Below are 24,520 nucleotides of genomic sequence, written 5' to 3' on the forward strand. Positions count from 1 at the left end.
ACACTGTAAAGACACAGCAAGCTCAGGAGGGGCTGGGGGAATGGACAAGGTTGACATTACAGCAAGAATCTACCTGGAGCTGCACACGTGTCCAAGTCCCATGATCTGTAGTTCTTAAAGCCAGAAATCTCTGGAAACTGATTTAAAATGTGTGTTCTCACCCATAAAGACTCCACTCTGTGATATCACTATTGGGTTGTATTTGCTGGAACTACTTCTGGCTTCAGGACAGACCATGATCTCAGAGAGTTTAATGTCAGTGCTAGGAGCTCACATCAATGGGAATGACTGTAGCCCAACTTGGCTATATGACTATGAATGAAGCAGTAACATGGTAACAACAAAACAGTTTTTTGGAAACAACAACCCTGATAACCTACTGCCAAGAAAAGTTAAAGAACAAGAGCCTTTCTCTAGGTGCCTGAGAAATGAGGGCCTTTGTGCCATAATATTTTAACTTAAAGCAGACTCTGTTTTCCCCACCAGATAGCCTTCTGCTGGCAGAGGTTGAGGTGTTTATTTCAACCAGCTGTCTCTTACAATCATAGTGAATCTTGGCAACAGAAGGTCACACTGGGGATTAGTCAAAGATAAGGCTAAAGTTGGGCATAAAGTATATGCCCTGAATGGCAAGTTTAGGAATATAAACTTTGCAATAAAGAAGAGTTTTTAAAGATTTTAAACAGAGCATACAAATACAGTCAATCTTCACTATTTTCAGTAGTAATGTTCTATAGAGTCATGGTAACACTTAAATAGTGAAGACTGAGCCATTCCTCCTAGGAAAATACAGGGTTAATAAAAATTAATTTAAAAATTAATGTGTAAGAATCCAAATGCTTAATATGATATATAAGTGTGGCAGGGTAATGGATATGTTTTCATTTTTACATAAAATATGTATTAAAGATAAGCTTGATAATAAAAATATGAATTGACTAAAAAATAAAGGAAAAATGTTCATATATTATAAATGAAATCACCAGTCGGTAGGTATAAGGAGAAAAAAATCAAGAGTTAGTAAATGTAGTTTGCCTCTGAGCTTTAAAATACTCTTAGTATTCCACTTGCGTACGCTATCACCCTGTCTTTGCATTCTTAGAGCGGGAGCGTGGATGGCTGGGTAGTGTACCACATCCTGTTGTGATAAACAAAGGGAACAACATGGAAATTGACTTTCTATCCTCTGCTGCATTTTTCCTATCTGGATTAATTCTAGATATCTTTTTCATCAAAGTGACACTAGTGGTAAAGAACCCACCTGCCAATCGCCAGAGACATAAGAGACGCGGATTCAATCCCTGAGTGGGGAAGATTCCCTGAAGGAGGGCATGGCAACCTGCTCCAGTGTTCTTGCCTGGAGAATTTCATGGACAGGGGAGACTGACAGGCTCCAGTCCATAGGTTCGCGAAGAGTTGGACACGACTGAAACAACTTAGCATGCACACATGATGGCAAAATTACTCTATGATTTTACTTAAAAAAAAAAAACAAACTCCATTACTTGCAGTATAATCAATTTTTTTAAAAGGTTCTTTTACTGAGAATACCCACATGGCTTTAAAAAGAAAAAAAAACTGTACAGTAACAATAAATTGATGTCAATTGTTCAGTTCATTGTTTCAACTCAGGTTACTCAAAAGTCAGTTGAGAACTCTATGGATTTTTTTTTTCTCTTTTAAGAGGAAAATGAATGAGCAAATGAATGAGCAAATGAATGTGGGGAGCTTGCCAACCCTGCTTTCTTCAAAGGAAATACTTCACCACAAGGAAAGTGAAGACGGCAGACCACAGTTGCTCCAGCTGTGGCAAGATAAAAATGAATATTAATGATTGATGTCAAATCAGCCAGCACTTTTTCCTTTGCCTGCAGCTGATGCTGTAAGGGATATTGAGTCTCAAGAGATTATTGGAATTTAGGTGGCAGTAATTCATCCAATCACCATTTTAAAAAAGAAAAAAAGCCCTTGTTCTGTTCAGCTTCATAAGACTTCATGTTTTTCGCATTTTAATTGTGTTTGTTCACTCCAGTGATGAAACAGATTTTTTCCCCAGATTGCTTTCCATCTGGTTGTTTTTGTAATCATAAACAAACCACGTTAGAAGTAATTTTTTTTAAAGCCCAAACTCCCATTTGCTAGTCTGTGTTATGTCGGTAAGCATTTATTTTCTGTCTGTCTTGGTGCACATTTATTATTTAGGGTGTGTCTGTGTGTGTGTTTAAATATATAAATGTATCATATATATATCTGATATACTGATATACACACATATTGATATTTATGTGTGTATATATACATAATGCTGATATATGCAGATACATACATACACAAACCTCTAGCTGTTTTCTTTTATTTGCTTTTTAAAGATGTTCTGTCATGTTCTTTTAGGCTGTGATAGTTTAGGACTTGGACTGTGACCTCAGGTGTATGGCTGGAGGCTGACATCACCAACCCGCAGAGATAGGATTTGTTTTGACTACTGTATCAGGAAGGAAGGAGCTATGTAGATGTGTCCTGGAGAACTCAGGGCGCTCATCTGAGGCCCTGAAAATGCCTGATCCATGGTTAGTTGGTCCCGGGGAAGCCAGGAAGGACGGCGTCCTCCGCACCGTCTCTGTCCTTTGGGCTAAGGCAGAGAGAACCTCCGGGTGGCCTCCCTGCTGGGTCTGCCCTGAGTCATATCAGAGCGATTCCCTACAATCAGTCCTGTCTTCATTTAGAGAGATGCTGTGGGGCTGGGCGGGAGAGCTGGGGTGGAGGATTAGCCTGCAGCTCTCTCTCTGCTCATTATAAATCTGCATACTCAGCCTGAAAGCTCTGCTTTGGGGAAGGATCCTAGAGGCTGGGGACGGTCTTGTGTCTGTCTGTGAGCAGTGGAGGTCAGTGCTCCACGCTGCCGGCTGGGGGACCCGTAAAGATGTGCACCCGCTTCTGCTCTCAGTGGTTGCCAGGTGCTGCCTGGTCCCCTGCAGCTGCAAGCGGGGGCCCTGGAGAACCCCAAACACCGCTGCTGCCTGGAGCATTTTGCGCTTTAGTGCCCCTAGATAAGGACCTGATGAGGTGGACAGCTGTGGCAGCAGGACTCTGAATAGGCCGGAAGGCCAGTCTGGGTTCTGTTTGTGTCCATATGTAGCCACATATGAGTATGTTATGAGGGGTGCGAGAGGACAAGGAAGTGTGCCAAAGGGGTGCAGGAGGAGGAAAGAAAGAAGACATCTCATTCCCTCTTATATTATATAATATTATATATAATATATATATATAATATATATATTATATAATATATGTCTCACACTCTGTGAGACATATATGCTACCCTATGCCTCTTTTGAAATTTAGATGCTATTTTAGTGATCACTAGAAAAAAGAAGAGGGAAAGAAAAGCTCACTCCTAAATGAATACTTGAGCAGTCCTTAATTTGCAAAGACTCTGCAGTGACTATAGGAGGAGTTTCTTCTGCCCGCCTCAGAAGTGGACTCCATCACATACCGTCTCTTCAAATCTTCTGCTTCCTCACATTTCCAGGCTCCTTTTCTGTGGCAGCTAGCCTACACATACTTGCAAGAATGCATGCAAGAATCTATCAGGCAAAGGAAAACAAGCACTCATTTGAACCGTGCTATCTATCAAGTGCCCCTTGGCTCCTGCCTTTTTATATGACTTCTCAAAAGAAAAGGGTACACGCACCATCTCTACTCCTTCACATCAGGTTTGTTCTCAGAGCATTGGAATCTGTCTTCTGAGCTTATTGTTGTTGGAAAGCGCTCATTGTTCACCAAAGCCAATCTAACTTTCAATCCATCAGACTCTATTTATTCTTTATCTCTCTGGACCTCTTTGCCATGCTGACATCAGAGTGTCATTCTTATCTGGGTGGGGATTTTGTTGTTTTCTCTCTGCTGTATCCAGAGGGTCTGGAATGGTGCCTGGCGTGGAGACTGTGTGCAATAAGTATTGGCTGAAGGAATAAACTGGTGAGTTCTTTCCCAGGACTCACTGAAGGGTCCACATCTGGGCTTCAGTGGCCCTCTTGGCTCTTCTCTCTGACCATCTTTTTTGCCTCCTTCATGGATACCCTTTCTGCATGGACACCCTTTTATGAACATCCTGCGTGTTGCTCTTCCCCAGGGTTTTTTGCTGGTCTGCATCTCTTGTCATTCTATTACTCATTACTCTGAGTAATCTGGTCGACTTTATGTTTTACTTACTCGGGTATACCGAGGAGTCCCAAATGATATCTTCAGCCATGACCTTTCTTTTGAATTTCAGGTTCAAATATCCAAACATCTGTTGGTCACCTTTCCTTTGCATCCTATGTGATCAGTTGCTTCAGTGGTGCCCGACTCATTGAGACCCGATGGACTGTAACCAGGCTTCTCTGACCATGGGATTCTCTAGACAAGAATACTGGAGTAGGTTGCCATGTCCTCCTCCAGGGGATCTTTCTACTCAGGGATTGAACTTGTGTCTCTTATGTCTCTGGCATTGGCTGGTGGGTTCTCTACCACTAATTCTACCTGGGAAGCCCATCCTATGAAGTGCCTCAAAAATCAACATTTCCAAAACCAAATCCTCAGTCTCATCTACCGATCTGCTTCTCCTCTTGAGAAGGTAGCACCCCAGCCAGCTTATCACTGAAGCTCAGCACGAACTTTATTATGAGTCCCTGTTTGAAGTTAGACATATCTTGTTTGTATTTGCTGCTGCTACTGCTGCTAAGTCACTTCAGTCGTGTCCAACTCTGTGTGACCCCATAGACGGCAGCCCACTAGGCAAGAACACTGAAGTGGGTTGCCATTTCCTTCTCCAATGCGTGAAAGTGAAAAGTGAAAGTGAAGTCCCTCAGTCATGTCTGACTCTTAGCGACCCCATGGACTGCAGCCAACCAGGCTCCTTGGTCCATGGGATTTTCCAGGCAAGAGTACTGGAGTGGGGTGCCATTGCCTTCTCCTTGTTTGTATCTAGCCAACTGGAAAGACGCGTCTGCCTCGGAAACCTATTTACGTAAGGGATTACAAATTCTCTTCGGAAAGGGCACATCCTAAGAGAGGGAGAGATGGACAGAACAGGGTGGCTTGAAACTGCTGAGTCTGGGAAATCGGATGGTCATCTGCAACCTTATCCCACCAGGATAAAGAAAGGAGAAACAGCAGGGGTGCTGGGTTGGAGGCTGAAACTTTCCAGGAAAGGCTTGAAAAAGTCGATTGTTAAAACTTCATGCTTCCTTCTGAAGGATCTTTCTGGATCTTCTTCTTAGCTTTGATTCTTCCTTTAGGTGGTTGTTGATGCTCTTGAGCTCTGGGGCTGGTGGAATATGAGAAGCCAGATCCTTCCTTATTTTCCCTCCACTTCAAGCAGGGCTGCTAACTCAAATGCATGGTCCCATACAGCTCAGGAGCTTCAGATAACAGAGTAGCCGCTGGTAATGATAAAGTGGGCTTGCTCCGTCTATGCTCTGTCTGTGGCTCTTGCTTGGAGCCTGCGGTGGAAGCCAATGAAAGACGGGATTCAGGGTTTCAGAGGTGTCAATCCTGCTGATGCAGAGGCACAACTACGGCACGCCACGCTGAATCTTAGCCCTGGGCCTCTTTTCCTAAGCCCTCTGCCTACCTCCTTTTCTTCCCTCTCCTTGATGACTCTACTCGTTCTGAAAGACACATTTTGTTTTTTTTGTTTTTGTTTTTTTAATTTTTATTTTTTTTTTATTTTATTTTTAAACTTTACATAATTGTATTAGTTTTGCCAAATATCAAAATGAATCCATCACAGGTATACATGTGTTCCCCATCCTGAACCCTCCTCCCTCCTCCCTCCCCAAACCATCCCTCTGGGTCGTCCCAGTGCACTAGCCCCAAGCATCCAGTATCGTGCGTTGAACCTGGACTGGCATCTCGTTTCATACATGATATTTTACATGTTTCAATGCCATTCTCCCAAATCTTCCCACCCTCTCCCTCTCCTACAGAGTCCATAAGACTGTTCCATACATCAGTGTCTCTTTTGAAAGACACATTTTGGATGTTCTTCTGGGCATGCTTTCCTGACCCCTGCCTGTGACACCAATGTTGGGTTTATCGTATCTTCTTTTACTGATGTATTAATATGTCTCTCTCCCTCATGGGACTGTGTGTCTTAAGAGCAGCAACATTATCTTGTTCATCTTAGATTCCACTGCCTGCTCATAGCAGGTGATCAGTTAATATTACATGAATAAATGGATGGATGGATGAGTATGCGAATGATGGATGCTTTTCTGAGGTTCCCCACAGTACCTGATACAATGTGTTATTCATATTTTTGGATCAATAAATATTACCATCTGATTGACTGGAAACCGGGTTTCAAAATACTCTCATTAAACTAAGCTACAGAACCAAAATAAAAACCAGACTGCTGGTCTTGCTGCCAGTACTTTTGTGTGTCAGGAATATCCCCAGATTTGGATTAAGTTTGGGCCAGTTTAGAGGTAGACCCAAAGATGGAAGAGGCAGATTGGTAGAGTGAGTGGCTGCCAGTGCTCCAGCAGAACAAACAGCTCATCAGCCAAGAACTCTCTCAGATGTCCATTTATGCATTTCTCAATTAAAGATTAAATTCATTACTATCATGTAAAAAATTGTTTAGTCTGGGTTTATTTTAAACTTTGTAAAATGGGTATTATTATGGTTGAAATCTTCCAAGACTTTTAACTTTTTGAAAATTGCATTGCTAAAATTCATTCATATGACTTCATGTGCCATAATTTGTTATTCCATTTCATGGCTATATTACAGTTTATTTATCTATTTCTTGATGATGGACATTGGAGGATTTTTCCCCAATTTTTGCTGTTAAAAGCTACATTGCTTAGACCTGATTGTGCACCTCTCTACATACACAGGTACAAAAGTTCATCTTGGATATGCCTAGAAAAAGAGTTGCTAGGTTGTAGGGAAATATGATGGTCAACTTATAAGGCGCTGCCAAACTGTTTTCGAAGGTGCTTGTATAAAGTTACTTTCCCATCGGCAACAGATTAAGAATTGCTTGGTCCCTTTTTCCAGCATTTAGTGTTTTCAGAGTTTTTTTTTTTTTTCTTCTTGCTATCATCTCTTTGCTGTATGTATGCATTTCCATGATCACGAATGAGGTTTGAGACTTTTATGATTTGGGACCAAATAGTTTTTCTTTTGTACGAAATACCTTTTCATGTGTTTTGCCCACTTCACTTTTTCATTACTATCATATTTATCCCGAATTTAATTCTAGTGTACTTGAAGGTGTATTGACTTGAGAGTAGAAAACCTGGGTCATGGTTAACATCTGACGATTACTTGCCAAGTTCTCTTGAGCAAGTCATTTTCTCTCTCTGAATCTCTATGTTCATCAGAAAAGTGGAAAAAATAATACTCGTTCTGCCTATTTCACCATCTTGGGGTGATAACTGAATTAGATTAGGTATGTCAAAAGCTTCATAAACTATAAGTTGTTATACAAGTGTTGAGTGTTGTAGTTGTATTGCACATCATTCATTAAATCCATGGGGTTTGGGAGGAATGCATGCATGCAGTGAAGTAAGAACTTTACTTGACAGAAACATTTGCAGATTCAGTTATGTCTTATCTCAAGCTAATCCGTCCAAATAGTTCTTTTACCTGTATTAACCTTAGATACCATTTTTATTGAAACTTTAAAAAATATTTTAGTTATAAACAAGTCTCTTTGTACATAGAATTCCATCTTCTTTTTGTCATGTTGGCAGTCTCAATTAAATACCTGACGTCTTTTAATTCTTTTTTTAAGTAAATAAGACACTGGTCCATAGTGAAGCTAAAGATGGAACAGGAAATACTTTTGCTAACACAGAAACTCATATATGTGTGGGTATATGCCTGCATGTATGTATGTGTGTGTGTGTAGAGTGGTCATTACTTTATTGAGAACTTTTCTTTCCTTCTAATTCACCATTGTCTTTTTCCATTGCTTTTATATTTACTTAATTGAATTTTAAGAATATGGTTTAAATTATAACTTAAAGTAGGCTAAATAATGGCCCCTAATAATAGCACACACTAATCCCTGGAACCTGTAAATGTAACCTTAAACAGAAAAAGGATCTTTGCAGATATAAGTAAATTAAGGGGTTTGACATGGGGAAATTATGCTGGATTATCCAGGAAGATCCCAAATGCAAACATAAGTGTCCTTATAGAAGACAGACAGAGGTAGATGTGACAAGCAGAAGAGAAGATCATGTGACCATGGAGGCAGAGATTGACGTGGTGTGGCCACAAGCCAAGGAACGCTGGCAGCCACCAGCAGCTGAGAGCAGCAAGGAATGAAGTCTCCCCGGAACCTCCAGAGGAAATGGCTCTGCTGACACCTGATTTTGGCCCAGTGAAACTTGTTTTGGATTTCTGACTTCTAGAACTTTGAGAGAATAAATTTCTGCTGTTTGCAGCCACCAAGTGTGTGGCCAGTTGCTTCCATAGCATTAGGAAACCAACACTAACCCTTCATATGTGTCAGGCAGAAGGGCACTCAGTTATAAGGACTAGTTACAAATCAGTGATTCCTAACTTCTTCTCCAAGATTTAATAACAATGTGTTCATTGAGCCTTGTAAGGTGCCTGAATGGCAGTAGGTGCAGCAAGGAACATAAAAGGAATAAGAGACATTCTTATTTAGAATGTCATCCAGTTGAAAAACCTAGATGAATTGTCATCTAGTTGAAGAATCATCTAGTCGAAGAATCAAAATGAATAGATGCAAAAACATTTAGCATACAATTCAAGACAGTGCCTAAATCAAGCACTCTTGCCTGGAAAATCCCATGGATGGAGGAGCCTGGTAGGCTGCAGTCCATGGGGTTGCTAAGAGTAGGACACGACTGAGCGACTTCACTTTCACTTTTCACTTTCATGCATTGGAGAAGGAAATGGCAACCCGCTCCAGTGTTCTTGCCTGGAGAATCCCAGGGGCGGGGGAGCCTGGTGGGCTGTGACCCCATGGGGTCGCACAGAGTCAGACACGACTGAAGCGACTTAGCAGCAGCAGCAACCTAAATCAAGGGATAAATTCCTCTGGTCATGTGAACAAAATGAGCAAAGCTAAAGGCCAGGATAAACAAAGTAAATAATAAGCAGGGAGTCTGTCAAACCCTTGGGATGGAAAGCTCATAATAGGAATAAATTTAGCTGCTAGGAGGACTCCCTCGCAAAGGGAAAATTAGCAGCAGGATGTCATCTTAATATTAGAGGAAGCAAGGAGCCATTAGTTATTTGGGGCAGAAGAATCGAATGATGGAAACCATGTCTAAGGAAGGCTCATTTGTTTCTGATGGAGCAGGTGGTACACTCTGGTTTGCTTGTCAGCCTCTTTTCTCCTAATAGGCAGTATGACATTATATTTTAGAATAATTTTTTTCTGAAAAATATCTGGGACAGCTATGATGCTCCTTAGGATAAATAGAAACACTCTGGGATGTCAGAAACAAGAAATAGAAATCCTTCTCTCAGTATTCCCAATCAGATGTAATTGATATTTCTCCATATCTCACCAACTAAAAAACCAAGAACATTCTTCTTTAATATCCACATTGCAATAGAACCCTCTTCATGGGCTGCAGGAAGCCCATTTTTCTTCTGAATTTACTTCTCAAGTGGTTTCTGAACATCCTGGAAGAAGGTGTGCAAACTGTTGAATCTTGGCTCTCTGGAGTTCCTCAAAACTTCCAGGGTGTGTTTGACTTCTGCAGGCTGCTCTGGTTCCACTGTGCCTGTTGCTCTGAGCAAGGACTCCAGTTGCTCTCTCCATCCTCATGGCCAAGCAAAGTCTGGGCTGTGGTGGGGATAAACAGACATTTAGAATAAAGAGTAACAGGCACTGCTGCTACATGGGTACTGCTAAGGGCCAGGTACCCAGAGGAACCTCAGAGCATGGGGTATTAAGGGAAACTTCTATCAGACTTCAACATGGAGGGGCCAAACCAACCCCAACCAAAGAGCATGCCTAGATATCTTCCCACCTGGGAGTCCAGCCTCAGGAAGAGAAGTTCCTTCCCTCCTCCATCCTGGGCCAGCTCATTCCCACATCATGATGACTGTCAGTGGGAATAGCCATTTTCTTCATTAAGGCTTAATGCACATACCACTAGGCTTTCTCCATGGACCAGACAAGACACTTGACTAGTCAGTTACATATCAGAACATCAGTGATGGAGCCTGGAGAGCCCTGGTCTGTGCCATCCACTCCTGTCATGGTCCTCCTCAGCTTTCAGCTTAAGGTGAAAGGAAGATCAGGCTGCCTCTCCCTCCCTCTGGGGCTCAGGCTCACAACCTCTTATGGGTACATATTTGGGCTTGACGACACAAAAGGAACTTCAAGAAACAACAAGAATTTTTGAGGACAAACCAATCTCAACCCCAAATTTCCTAGTGCTTTACTTTAACTCAGCGAAGTCTCAGGAAATGTGCACTTACTTTTTTATTACTATGCAGAACATTCAACATCTCAAGTTGCAATATCCTTAGTTTAACAATGTGCTAAGTCACTTCAGTCATGCCCAACTCTTTGCGACCCCATGGACCATAGCCCACCAGGCTCCTCTGTCCATGAGATTCTCTAAGCAAGAATACTGGAGTGGGTTGCCATTCCTTACTCCAGGGGATCTTCCTGATTCAGGGATCGAATCCATGCCTCTTACATCTCCTACATTGGTAGGCAAGTTCTTTATCACTAGCACCACCTGGAAAGCTTAACAATAATTCCACATTTCCCCCATAACAATTTGTGGTAATTTTGTTTTTATGTGTCAGCTTGATTGGGCTAAGAATGCCCAAATAGCTATCAAACATGATTTCTGGGTGTGTCCTGTGAGGGTGTCTGTTAGCATCTGGATCAGTAGACTGAGCAAAGATCACCCTCATCAATGTGGGTGGGCATCAAGCAATCTGATGAGGACCTGAACAGAACAAAAGGTCTGAGGAAGGGTGAATTTTCTGTCTCGTTGCTTGAGCTGAAATATTCATCTTCTCCTGCCCTCGGATCTGGGACGTCAGTGCTCCTGGTTTTTAGCCTTTAGACTCAGACCAGGAAATTCACCATTGGTGTCTGGATTTTCAAGCTTTTGGATTCAGACTGAATTATACCACTGGTTTTCCAGTTGCAGATGGCAGAGAGGTTGTGTGACTTCTTGTCTTCCATAAAACTGTGAGCCAATTCTGATAATACATCTGCTATCTGGATCTATCCTATTTGTTCCATTTCTCTGGAGAACCCTGACTAATACACTCCACATTTATAAATAAAGAAATAAATTGCCTATTCTACTCATTATTTTCCGTGACAGAAATGTGTTACAGAAAAATTGCTAGCAGCTTTAATTGGTATTCCTCCAGTTTTCAAGAGTAAATTAAAAACTTATCACCACCGTATTCCATTCCATATTTATTGAACTATAAATGTGGTTCAACAGCTATTCATTTATTCATTCATTCAACAAATACTTTTTAAATGCCTACTATGTGCCCAGTGCTGTTCTAGACACTGGAATACAGCAGTGAACAAAGAAAAATCCCTGCCTTCAGGGTATCTGGTATTTCATTCTGATGCGGGAAAGTGGTGAATAAACAAATAAAACTGGAATATAGTAGCTGATATTATTTGCTGAAAAGGAATAAAAACTTAGGATAAAGGGATATACAGTGACTGGGTGAGGCCATTTTCAGAAGGGTTAAAAGGAGAGATTTTTCTGACCAGGATATATTTGACTGATATACTTGATATATCAAATATTTGACATATTTAATATATACCCATCATTCTGTATTCTTTTATTGCCTTTAGTCATAGCACCTCAGAGTTTTTGCAAAGTGAATGGATGACATCTGTACTGACTACATTTCCCAGCTTTCCTTGCAACCCTGTGTGCCACAGACTAATGGAGGAGGCCTTCCCAGGTGGCTCAGTGAGTAAAGAATCTGCCTGTAATGCAGGAGAAACAGGTACAATTCCTGAGTTGGGAAGATCCTCTGGAGAAGGAAATGGTAACCCACCCCAGTATTCTTGCCTGGAGAATCCCATGGACAGAGGAGCCTGGGGTGGGCTTCAGTCCATGGGGTCGCAGAGTTGGACAGGACTGAAGTGACTGAGCAGGCACGTATGCATGCACATACAGTTGCTGCTGCTGCTAAGTCACTTCAGTTGTGTCCAACTTTGTGCGACCCCATAGATGGCAGCCCACCAGGCTCCCCTGTCCCTGGGATTCTCCAGGCAAGAACACTGGAGTGGGTTGCCATTTCCTCCTCCAATGCATGAAAGTGAAAAGTGAAAGGGAAGTCGCTCAGTCATGTCCGACTCTTCCCAACCCCATGAACTGCAGCCTACCAGGCTCCTCCGTCCATTGGATTTTCCAGGCAAGAGTACTGGAGTGGGGTGCCATTGCCTTCTCCAACACATGCAGTAGGTACTTACTAAGAATGTTGGAGGAACAGCAAAGAGGTTTGTGAGGTTGTGGTAGAGTAGGAGGAGACAAAATCAGACTTGTATCAGAGGACAGCTCATCTTATGCCTTGGAACCCTCATTAGCGGTTGGGGTTTTATTCTTATGAGCTGTGGACATACTGTTGGAGCAAAGGAATGACATTATGTGATTTCTGTTTTTAAAAGATCATCCTGGCTGTTGTGCTGAGAATAGAGCAGAAAGGCAAGTGTGGGAGCCCAAAGAGACTGCTTTAGAGGTTATGACAGTAATCCAGGCAAGATAGTACAGCAGCTGGGACTAGGGTGCTAGTGGTGGGTGCACTTACAGAGCATTTCTAAAATAGAGATGCTCGGTGTGCTGATGGATTGTAAATGAAAGAAGTAAGGGCGATGAGCATAGAGGGAAAAGGGATTGACATGAGAATTAGAAAATCACATGAGGAGGTCTAGGGGTGGAGCAGGCAGTGACTTATATTTTTTTGATCAGGAGCTTCATATGACCACTTTTTTTGGACAATTGTAATTAATTTTATCTCAGTCTCCACCAATCAAGTGTCCCTCGTGGCTCAGCTGGTAAAGAATCTGCCTTCAATGTGGGACATCTAGGTTTGATCCCTGGGTTGGGAAGATCCCCTGGAGAAGGGAAAGGCTACCCACTCCAGTATTCTGGTCTGGAGAATTCCATGGACTGTATAGTCCAGGGGTGGCAAAGAGTAGGACACGACTGAGCGACTTTCACTTCACTTCACTTCCACCAATCAGACTTTGCATAGGGAGTTCTGCGGATGCTCTCTCTCTCTCTCTCTCTGTCTGTCTCTCTCTCTCTCTCTGTCTCCTCGTTTGACCTCTGCCATGTCTTTCTGTCCTTAGCCTAAGCATTGCTTAACCCAGTCATCTCTCTGGGGAGATGTTCAGTGCCAGCAGAAGATAGTGATCTCTGAGTGACATAACTTAATTATCTTCTCTCTCAAAAGCACTTAGGGAAAGAGAAAATGAGAGCAGGGATATTGAATCAATGTTGAAGATACGCACTGTAATTGGAGAAACGATGGGAGGTTGAAATACCGATGAAGGTCAGGAGGGAAGAGAAATCCCAAGCCTGAGACTGTGAGAACAAATGAGAAAGTGAGCAGTGGAAGACAAAGAGCAGGCATCAGTGGTCTCCATGACCACGAGGTGAACCGGAGGTGAGGGGGGAAGTGATGAGGATGAGCAAACGGGAGGATTGACCTCGTTTCTCCTCACTTGTAACTGATGCAGTCTTTAGGTGCCCCGTAAATTGATGGGATTAAGTAAACTTGAGGAAGAGGCCCAAAGACAATTGTCATACTTTTTAAGATCTGATTATAAATTAGATTTGAGCTCAGTTGTTCTTATAAGAAAACGAGGCAAAAGTTACCCTAACCCTCTGTCCGAGGTGTACAAATGACTTAAGATGGGAAGTCCTTCTTCACTTCCAGGGGGAATTACCCATGGCAGTGTCAAGCCATCTAGGGACACCCAAAGACAAACTCCAGGGACGGCTTTTTTTTTTTTTTTTCTTCCCATTTGCTAAGTGGATGTTTCCAGAATGGACAGTCATTGCAACTGGAATAGGACAGCCTTGAAGCCACTTCGGAAACTGCAAAATATCCAGCAACTATACCAGGCATTATGAATCCAACATGGAGGGAAATGTGTTTTAAACCAGTGAATGACAGGTTGAGAGTAAGAGGTACCTTCTCAATCTCTCACTATGGTTTATAGCTAACAGTCAAATTTAACATGAAAAGCAATATGACTAGAATCTCAGCATTGCTTATATATGCTTTTATTTGACCAGGCTTTTGAAAAATTAATCAATTAATAGATGTGCTGGGTCTTTGTTGCTGCATGTGGACTTTCTCTAGTTGTGGAGAGCAAGGGCTACGCTCCGTTGCGGTGCCTGGGTTTCTCATTGCAGTGGCTTCTCTTATTGCACAGCACGGGCTCTAGGGCACTCAAGCTTCAGTAGCTGTGGCATGGGGGCTTAGTTGTTCCACGGCATATAGAATTTTCCCAGACCAGGGATTGAACCTGTGTCCCCTGCACTGACAGGTGGATTCTTATCCACTGTGCCACCAGGCAAGTCCCTGACCAGGCTTTTTAACATGCCTTTATTCCTTGAAATATTTGGTATTGGAATAATTTGAGTAATGATTATTGTGAATAATCATGACTGCTCCCACATCTCTAAAGACTTAGTTATTCCTTAAAGACCCTCAGAAACCTTAAAACTTTTAAGTTTTTTGCATATCTACAGAATATGTCATCACCTTTGAAAGTAAATTTATTAGGTTTCTGAAAAAGGGCAAAGTAAAAACAAACTTATAGCTACTTTTATGTACATAAAATCATGAAAACAAATAAAATCAAATATTCATATTAAGATCTTTAGTTCATTTTTTACTTAAGAACTGTTGATGATGAGGCCCTTGCTAAACTTTAGACTCGGGTAGATGAAAATCATTGTTAGTAAAAATACAATTAGGCTACAGATTAGTGACGGCCAAGAGGTGATGTCATTTAACTTGAACAATATTCATCTGTGGGGAGAGGCATGTAAATATTTTCAGAGGAAGAAAACTTACAGATGATTTATGAAAAAACAAAAAGATGCTGCCTCAAATATTTTAGGGTGGTTACTATCATAAAAAGAAAAATACCAAGTATTGGAGAAACGAACTCATGCTCTGTTGGTGCTAATATAAAATGGTGCAACAACCATGGAAATGGTGTGACAGTTTCTCAAAAAAGATTAAAGGGCTTCCCTGGTGGCTCAGTGGTAAAGAATCCACCTGCCAACGCGGGAGGCAAGGGTTTGATCCCTAGTCTGGGAAGATCCCACATGACTTGGAGCAACTAAGCTTGTGCTGCGGAGCCCAGGACCCACAATTGCTGAGCCTGCATGAGCCCTAGAGCCCATTCTCTGCGACAAGAGAAGCCACTGCAATGACAAGCCTGCGCTCCCCATCTAGAGAGCAGCCCCCACTCACCACAGCTAGAGGAAAAAGACCCAGCACAGCCAAAAAATAAAGAAATAGTATTAGCACAGGATCCAGAAATTCCATCTTGGAGTATAGATCCAAAATAATGGAAAATAGGGACTCAGAAACTATTCATGCATCCATGTTCTCAGCAGCATTGGTCATAATAGCCAAGTGGCAGGTTGAAGCAAGCCAAGTGTCCACTGACAGGTAAGTAGATAAATAAAGTGTGAGATATACAGACAACGGACTTAAAAAGGAAGGAAATTCTGACACACGCTAAAACATGGATGAACCTGGAGGACATTATGCTGAGTGCAATACGCCAATCACAGAAGGACAAATGCTGCAAGATTCCACTTATATGAGGTAACGAGTGTAGTCCAATTCACAGAGACGGAAAGCAGAGCGTGGTTGCCAGAGCCTGGAGAGGGGATGGGGAAGAAGAGTTTGTAATTTAATGCTCACAGAGTTTGCAAGATGAGAGGAGTTCTAGAGATGGATGGTTGCACACCAGTGTGCTTGGGCTTGTTGCCACTGAACTCTGCACTTCAGAATGGTTCAGGTGGTACATTTTACGTCATGGGTATTTTACCACAATTAAAAATAATTTTTTTAAAGTTAAAAAAAACACCGAAAACAAGAAGAAAGTTTAAAACTGTGTTGTAAAATCAGCAATCATGTATTTTTTCTTCAGTTTGAGGCATCTCCTTCTGTGTTTTGCTCAGAGAGTAATTCCCTGATGTGATGCTTACACATTCCCCACTGTCCAAACCTTGTTCGCCCTGCCTGCTGCTACATTCCAAGAGTTCCTGTCCTAATTAACATTTCAGTCTAATAAGATTTTCTGGCTCTTAAAGTGTGATCTATCAATTGTTGACATATCTTGGGGTATGGCCAGGCATAACCCAGCTGACTACAGCTGCCCATGGGACGGGCAGGCTGGGAGGGGCTGGGCAAACAAGCACCAGGGAACAGGTGCCAAGAAAAAATGCAGTAGGCAGGGTAGGTAGCAGGGCAGGAATGAGTACAGGGATGGTCTATGGGCACAAGGTTGCAGTAAGTCCCAGTGGAATTCTGGCAGGTGGTGACCTTCTGGGATATAGCAAGAACTTAGATCGGCTGAAGATATTGCGGAAGGTTGTCAGAAGCTCACAGTTAGGATTGTTCCAAGAAAGGAGATTGACAAAAGCATGGCAGAGCCTCGAGCCTCAAATGACTAGAGAATTCTAGCAGGTTGAAAAGGCAAGATTCTCAACATTCAGATTCCTAGGTACCAGATATTGAATAGCAGATGGTTCAGGAAGGGTGACTGAGCCTAACGCCTAGAATGTGGAGCTAAATTTTAGGTATCCCAGGCCCCTTATATAAAGTCAGGATTGGCCAGACACTGAGCAGGGCATAATTTAAGGACCTGAGCACCATGGGACAGTCAACTAGTCGACCATAACTCGTGATTAAAATAAAGTTGAATTACTGCTGGACTGGAAGAAACACAAACTGGAATCAAGATTGCCGGGAGAAATATCAATAACCTCAACATGCAGATGACACCACCCTAATGGCAGAAAGTGAAGAGGAACTCAAAAGCCTCTTGATGAAAGTGAAAGTGGAGAGTGAAAAAGTTGGCTTAAAGCTCAACATTCAGAAAACGAAGATCATGGCATCCGGTCCCACCACTTCATGGGAAATAGATGGGGAAACAGTGAAAACAGTGTCAGACTTTATTTTTCTGGGCTCCAAAATCACTGCAGGTGGTGACTGCAGCCATGAAATTCAAAGACACTTACTCCTTGGAAGGAAAGTTATGACCAACCTAGATAGCATATTGAAAAGCAGAGACGTTACTTTGCCAACAAGGGTTCGTCTAGTCAAGGCTATGGTTTTTCCTGTGGTCATGTATGGATGTGAGAGTTGGACTGTGAAGAAGGCTGAGTGCCGAAGAATTGATGCTTTTGAACTGTGGTGTTGGAGAAGACTCTTGAGAGTCCCTTGGACTGCAAGGAGATCCAATCAGTCCATTCTGAAGGAGATCAGCCCTGGGATTTCTTTGGAAGGAATGATACTAAAGCTGAGACTCCAGTACTTTGGCCACCTCATGTGAAGACTTGACTCATTGGAAAAGACTCTGATGCTGGGAGGGATTGGGGGCAGGAGGAGAAGGGGATGACAGAGGATGAGATGGCTGGATGGCATCACTGACTCGATGGATGTGAGTCTGAGTGAACTCCGGGAGTTGGTGATGGACAGGGAGGCCTGGCGTGCTGTGATTCATGGGGTCGCGAAGAGTCGGACTGAGCGACTGACCTGATCTGACCCATTCTAAAGACATGGAGCTTTGAGAGTCGTTAGCACTCTAGGCATCTTCTAATATAAGGAAACTATTGGTGAAGAATCTAGCTTTCTGAAGATCACAAAGCACGGCAGAATTTGTAAATCCAGGACGCAAAGAACACTTTGAGATAGAAGCAGACTAAGCTTTGTTTCTTGGCTGGAAGGAAAAGTCTTGGCAAAACATCCATTCTCTAATATTCCGCTGGTGTAATTGGCGAATGCCGTGTACTCTTCTCTGACCTCATATAGACAAGGAGGGTAACTTCTGAACCTAACAAGCAGACCCACAGCCAGAAACAATTCTGTATATTTAATATATATATTATATAATTTTATAAACACACACAGGGGATGACAGAGAATGAGATGGTTGGATGGCATCACTGACTTGATGGACATGAGTTTGAGTGAACTCTGGGAGTTTGTGATGGACAGGGAGGCCTGGTATGCTGCAGTCCATGGGGTCGCAAAGAATCGGACTTGACTGAGCGACTGAACTGAACTGAACTGAACGGATAAACACCCACAATCCATTTCGAGTTCAGATGGGAATGTACACGAAACCTTGGGCCTCACAGCAGAGAGAAAGCAGCTATAAACCAGGGAAGAAATCCTCCTGTTGTCCTTCCAGGGCTTGATTAAGTGCCTGCATGGGCGGTGTAGTCAGAGTCTCTGAACAGGGCGGCGCTGGCATTCTGTTGAGGAGGAAACTAAGTCTGGGAGCTTAACTTATTTTCTCAAGATGTCTTGTTCAGGCAACAGCAGCCCTGAGGTATTATAGAATCTAACAGCAAGGAGGGTGAAGGAGAGTTAGAAGGTGAAGGAGAGCTCCAGATGGATAGGCGCTCAAACAGAACTTGTCGTTCTGTCATGAGAAGCCCTCCTCGTCAACGTCTGCTCTAGGAAATCTCTGGTCTGGAAATATAGTTAGGGGGTCCCCCAGCTTAACCAGTTTAGACCTTGAAGCACAGTGACTGCCTTTATTCTTTAAAAAAAAAAATCAGATAGGGAATTCCCTGGTGGTCCAGCGGTTAGGACTTGGCAATTTCACTGCTAAGGGCGTGAGTTCAACCTCTGGTCGGGGAACTAATATCTCACAAGCAGCACAATGTGGCAAAAAAAAAAAAAAAAAATCAAGTAAAATTACAGTTTGCAGAGTGACAGTCTTGTGATTTTTGCTGGGAAGTAGGAGGAAGGATCGACCCTCCAGGGAACCCCCTCTCTTCAGCATCACAGTTACCCACCCTATCCTCCAGCATCCTGACCTCAGTGGCTTGGCAGGTCGTCAGGCCAGACCTCACTTCATTCTTCCTTTCTCAGACGGGACAATGCCAAGTGCCAGGGCCAGCCATGGAAGAAAAAAAGGGTGTTCTTAATAAACCCTGAACTCAGAAATGCTCCAACTCATAGTATGCTGTGATTGACCAAAAATATACTGGTATTCATTTTTTGTTGCTGCTTTAATATCACAAATTTAGTGGCTTAAAATACACACATCTATTCTCTTAGAGTTCTGGAGGTCTGAAGTCTGAAATGCATCTCATTGGGATAAAATCAAGGTGCTGCAAGGATTGTTTTCCTTTCTGGAGCATCTAGGGGAGAATCTGTTTTCTTGCTCTTTCCAGCTTCTAGAGGACGTCTATATCCCTCGGCTTATACACCTTTCTACCTTCTAAGCCAACCGTGGCTGGTGGAGTCTTTCTTGCTAGTTGTTTATTTTATCCGTTAGAGCATGTTAATCAAAGTTGTTTTAAATTTTCAGTCTGGGAATTTCAACATTTCAGCCACGTCTGGGTCTGACAATTGTTCTGTCTCTTCAATTCTGTCTTTTGTCTTCCAGTATGCCTTGTCATTTTTTCTTAATAGCTGGACATGATGTACGAGGTAAAAGGAGCTTCTGTGAACAGTATGTAATGGTGAGGTGTTGGGAGTGGTCCCATGATTAGGTCTCAATCTTTTAGTGAGCCTGTGCCTCTGGGTTGGGATCTCCTAAGTGTTTCTCAGGTTTTCCCTCCTGTTTAGGTGGAATAGGATGGCTAAGTGGGCTGGAGTTGGATATTTCCTTTCCCTCGGTCAGTTAGAGTCAGAGAATACCTAGCCGGTTAGGCTCAGTTAAAGAGTTTCTGCAGAGGGCACGCCTTGCTAAGAACAAAATGTTCTGGCATATTTTAAAATCGTTCCTTTCCCCCTTCCCTTCTCATACTGGAAGTCTGAGACCAGTTTTTCCCTCCAATATTTACTGTGGGGACCTGGTTAAGCCCCTGGAGAGAGCTTATCTCACAATATTGTGCGGACCCCCTCTGAGAGCGTCCCCCCGGAGTATTTAACTCTCAGCATTGTCTGCATTGAGCCTCTAGCAACTCAACAGTAATAATTCATGATAACCCTGGCATTGGTTCCTGTGGTAACTTCCCCTCTTGAGTTTCTGTTCAGTTCAGTTCAGTCACTCAGACGTGTCTGACTCTTTGCGACCCCATGAATTGCAGCACGCCAGGCCTCCCTGTCCATCACAAACTCACGGAGTTCACTCAGACTCACGTCCATCGAGTCAGTGATGCCATCCAGCCATCTCATCCTCTGTCATCCCCTTCTCCTCCTGCCCCCAATCCCTCCCAGCATCAGAGTCTTTTCCAATGAGTCAACTCTTCGCATGAGGTGGCCAAAGTACTGGAGTTTCAGCTTTAGCATCATCCCTTCCAAAGAACACCCAGGGCTGCTGTCCTTCAGAATGGACTGGTTGGATCTCCTTGCAGTCCAAGGGACTCTCAAGAGTCTTCTCCAACACCACAGTACAAAAGCAATTCTTCAGCACTCAGCTTCCTTCACAGTCCAACTCTCACATCCATACATGACCACAGGAAAAACCATAGCCTTGACTAGACGGACCTTTGTTGGCAAAGTAATGTCTCTGCTTTTTAATATGCTATCTAGGTTGAGTTTCTGTTAGAGAGGCAGAAATGCCATGTATTTGCCTATCTGTCTGTCTTTCTAGTCTCGTGGGCAGTGGCTTGCCCTGGGTCTTCCTTGCTGTTATGCATCCTAGAAGAGCTGTTGATTTTTCAATCTGTTTATCTTTTTACCTGTTGTTAATATGGAGAAACAACCTCCAAGCTCCTTATGGCAGTACCAGAAACCAGAGTTGTGGTGTCTTTCTGTTTGGCATCCCACTTAGACTCCCCCACCTCCACTTTTAAGGACCCTTGTCATTACACTGGTCTCAGCCAGACAGTCTAGCATATTCTTCCCATTACAAGATCAGCTGATTCACAATCCTAGTTTCATCTGCAATTTTTTGGGAAGTTCTTTTAATTTATATATTTATTTTTAATTGAAGGATGATTGCTCTACAGTATTGCATTGGTTTCCACCAAACATCAGCATGACTCGGCCATAGGTTTACCCACGTTGCCTCCCGCGTGAACATCCCTCACTCTTCCTCCCCATCCCACCCGCCTAGGTTGTTATCGAGCCTTGATTTGAGTTCCCTGAGTCATAGAGCAAATTCCCATTGGCTATCTATTTCACATATGGTAATGTATGTTTCCCTGTTACTCTCTCCATATCTCCCAACCTCTCCTTCTTCCTTCGCCAGCTGTGTCCCTAAGTCTGCTCTCAATATCTGTGTCTCCACTGCTGCTCTGCAGGTAGTTTCATCAGTACCATCTTTCTAGATTCTGTATATATGCATTAGTATACAAGCATTGTTTTTTTTCTCTTTCTGACTAACTTCACTCTGCGTAATAGGCTCCAGGTTCACCTACCTCACTGTGGCTGACTCAAATGCGTTCCTTCTTATGCTAAGTAGTATTCCATTGTGTGTATGTGCCACAGCTGCTTTACCCATTCATCTGTCAACGGATGCTAGGTTGTTTCCATGTTCAAACTATCGTGAATAGAGCTGCAATGGACATTGGGTTACAAGTGTCTTTTTCAATTTTGGTTTCCTCAGGGTACATGCCTAGTAGTGGGATTGCTGAGTCACATGGTGGTTTTATTCCTAATGTTTTAAAGAATCTCCATACTATTCTCCATAGTGGTTGTATCAATTTGTCCATCTGCAATTTTAATCTCCCCTCGCCACATAATATAACATAGTCTCAAGTGCCAGGGACAGGACCAAGACATGCACATTTTTGAGGGACCATTATTCTGACCAATGCAAGATTCTTCCTCAGAACTTCTCTGGGGGAGGGAGGAGGCAGCAGATACTGGGAATCATGAGGAGAGGAACAATGGTGCTTTGTCCTCAAAGCACCGGGACAGTGATCTCCATTTCCTAAACCCCAAGATGGCTCTTCCATATACCTTAGAGACCTGCTATTCTCCCTGTCTCTGAGTTTATTTTAGGAGAATTTTTAAAATTTCATCTGTTTGGGGAGGAATGGCTTTCTCATTCGGTACAGATACTATGTGTTTCAAAAAGTGAAGCTGAGGATCTCCTCCCTAGGGCCAGGGCTCCCAAGTCTCAATCCATGAACGAGAGTAATGACAGTAATGAGTCCTGAGTATCAGTTTAAGGGGAGAGGAATAGTGTGGGGAGGGGAGACGGAGGGAAGGAGGAAAGGGAAAATGAAGACAAAAGTTAAAAAGACTGGGATAGAAAAGATCAGGGTGCCTCACATGTTCTAAGGATGAAAGTTATTTCAGTCATGTCTAGACACAGGCACTGGCTTGCCATGTGAGTGCATTTCACAGCGCGGCAGTCTGAGCCTAGGGGCTCCCAGGCAGCTCCAGATGTTTGCAGGGAGAGGTTCCCCCAGTCCCTATTGTGAAAGTGCAGAAGCTTCAAAAGGATATTAGGAGACCCAGGAACAAAAAGGATGGGAGTGTGGAGAAAGGAGATCAGAACAGAAGAGGTAGAGATGGTAGTTCAAAGGGGAAAAGAGAAAGTTGAAATGCAGTTAAGAACGTTCATCTTGTTGGATTAGGAACCAAAAGAGTAGACTCAGGTAAGAAATCAACCGGAAAGATAAGCGTGGATTCAAATGGTTCCTGGGTGAAAGAGAAAACCCTCAAACCAAAACCAAAACCCAGCCCCCACTGTGCTCAGTGTCCTGTCTTCTTGCAGCTGCTAAGCCCAACCTCCAGCAGCCCTCTCTGCATGGCAGGCGCACATGGCCGACGCTGGTACTCGCGGCTGAATGTCTGGGCTTGCTGGTGTCTCGGCGCTGTGACCTCCAGCTGTCCCTGTAGCTGGCAATCCTAGCAAGAGAAAGTGAAAATGACAGGGGACCTGGTCTGAGTGATGGGCAAGGAGGTGGAATGAAAGCGCTGATGCAGTCAGCACGCAGCCCCCAAGGGCGGTTTCTGTTTAATACTTGCTAAGGACCCGATGCCCTTGTCTCATCACAGACTCAGGGGAGTTGAGCACTATTGAGCCCTATTAAATGCCCTATTAAATTTGTTTTTGTTTGTTCAGTTGCTAAATCGTGTCTGACTTTTTGTGGCCCCATGAACTGCAGCATGCCTGCTTCCCTGTCCTTCAGTATCTCCCGGAATTTGCTTAAACTTGGGTCCATTGAGTCAGTGATACCATCCAACCATCTCATCCTCTGTCGCCCTCTTCTCTCCTCCTCTTCTTCCTATTGAGCACTGTCAAATGCAGACCAGGTACCATGAGGGCTTCCCTGATAGCTCAGCTGATAAAGAATCCACCTGCAATGTGGGAGACCCTGGTTTGATTCCTGGGTTGAGAAGATCCCCCAGAAGAGGGCATGGCAACCCATCCCAGTATTCTTGCCTGGAGAATCCCCATGGACAGAGGAGCCTGGCAGGCTGCAGTCCTTGGGGTCATAAAGAGTTGGACATGACTGAGCGACTAAGCACACACACATGCAGGTACCACGAATCCTATTACACAGAGAGGAAATTGGGTCTCAGAGAGGTATAAGAAATCATGCAAGATCAGTTAAGTGGGAAAGCTTGACTCCAGCCACTCTCTGAACTCTGCACAGGGCTCTTTTCAACACAACTGCCCTTCAAGAACAAACCTTTGAAAGAGGCTGCCCCTGCCTATCACATCTGGAAACCATGTGAGCCATTGCAGCCTCAGGCCCATGTGTCCTCTGCCCCACCAGGTCCCTACTCTGAAGTCTGGATCAGTGGATCTTTGGGGGTGGGTGGGACGGTTACTTTTTGAGGGGAGTGGAAGCCTTACAGCATGCCTTCTTCTCCCATCAGGGTTCTTGGACAGGTGCGGTGAACGGATGAAGGCAGCCTTCTCTTCCCAAGTTTAGAATGGAGTTTCAGGTCTCCTAAAAATCAAATGCTTAAAAATAAAGAAAATACAATTGTCAGTTCATTCTTACACAAAAATTTACAAATACCTGGTTAAGGATAATATCCACATCTGTTGTATGCTCCCCTGATGTAGAGACAAAGTCGGTCTGCCAGTCACCGTTGTCCTTCCTGGTTATCTTTTCCACTTCTTTTTCTCTTTATGTCTTCAAGCACAAAGTCCTGTCAGCAAGTTCAGGCAGCGCTCGGACAATTCTAACTGGGAGGGGCAGGGCCCCTGACGTGAAAACTCTGGAAAAGACAGCCACTTACACGGAAGGTCTGGGGAGCTGAAGTGGGGACTCTGGAGTCCCGCTCACCTACCCCTTTAGGGAAAGAATGTCTGGAGACATGGGGACTGCAAAGAGGCATGCAGACCTCCAGAGGGGTCCAGCTGACATGAGGACTGCTGCAAACTCTCTCACCTGTCATCTCTCTC

The 24,520-nt window shown here is 43.4% G+C and overlaps 1 long non-coding RNA gene across 2 annotated transcripts in view; it reads right to left on the reverse strand.

Annotated features, from left to right (window-relative positions):
- Positions 1 to 9,503: 9,503 nt before the first annotated feature.
- The window catches only part of LOC109563784 (uncharacterized), an 81,668-nt gene continuing 66,651 nt past the window's right edge, over positions 9,504 to 24,520 (reverse strand). For both annotated transcript variants that reach the window (XR_002181399.2, XR_002181400.2), the window contains exons 2-3: positions 23,963 to 24,073; positions 9,504 to 9,823 (exon numbers count right to left, since the gene is read on the reverse strand). This is a non-coding gene — a long non-coding RNA (uncharacterized lncRNA). The remainder of the gene's footprint in view (positions 9,824 to 23,962; positions 24,074 to 24,520) is intronic.

Source organism: Bos indicus, chromosome 9 (genome assembly GCF_029378745.1).
Source record: "Bos indicus isolate NIAB-ARS_2022 breed Sahiwal x Tharparkar chromosome 9, NIAB-ARS_B.indTharparkar_mat_pri_1.0, whole genome shotgun sequence".
Lineage (NCBI taxonomy): Eukaryota > Metazoa > Chordata > Mammalia > Artiodactyla > Bovidae > Bos > Bos indicus.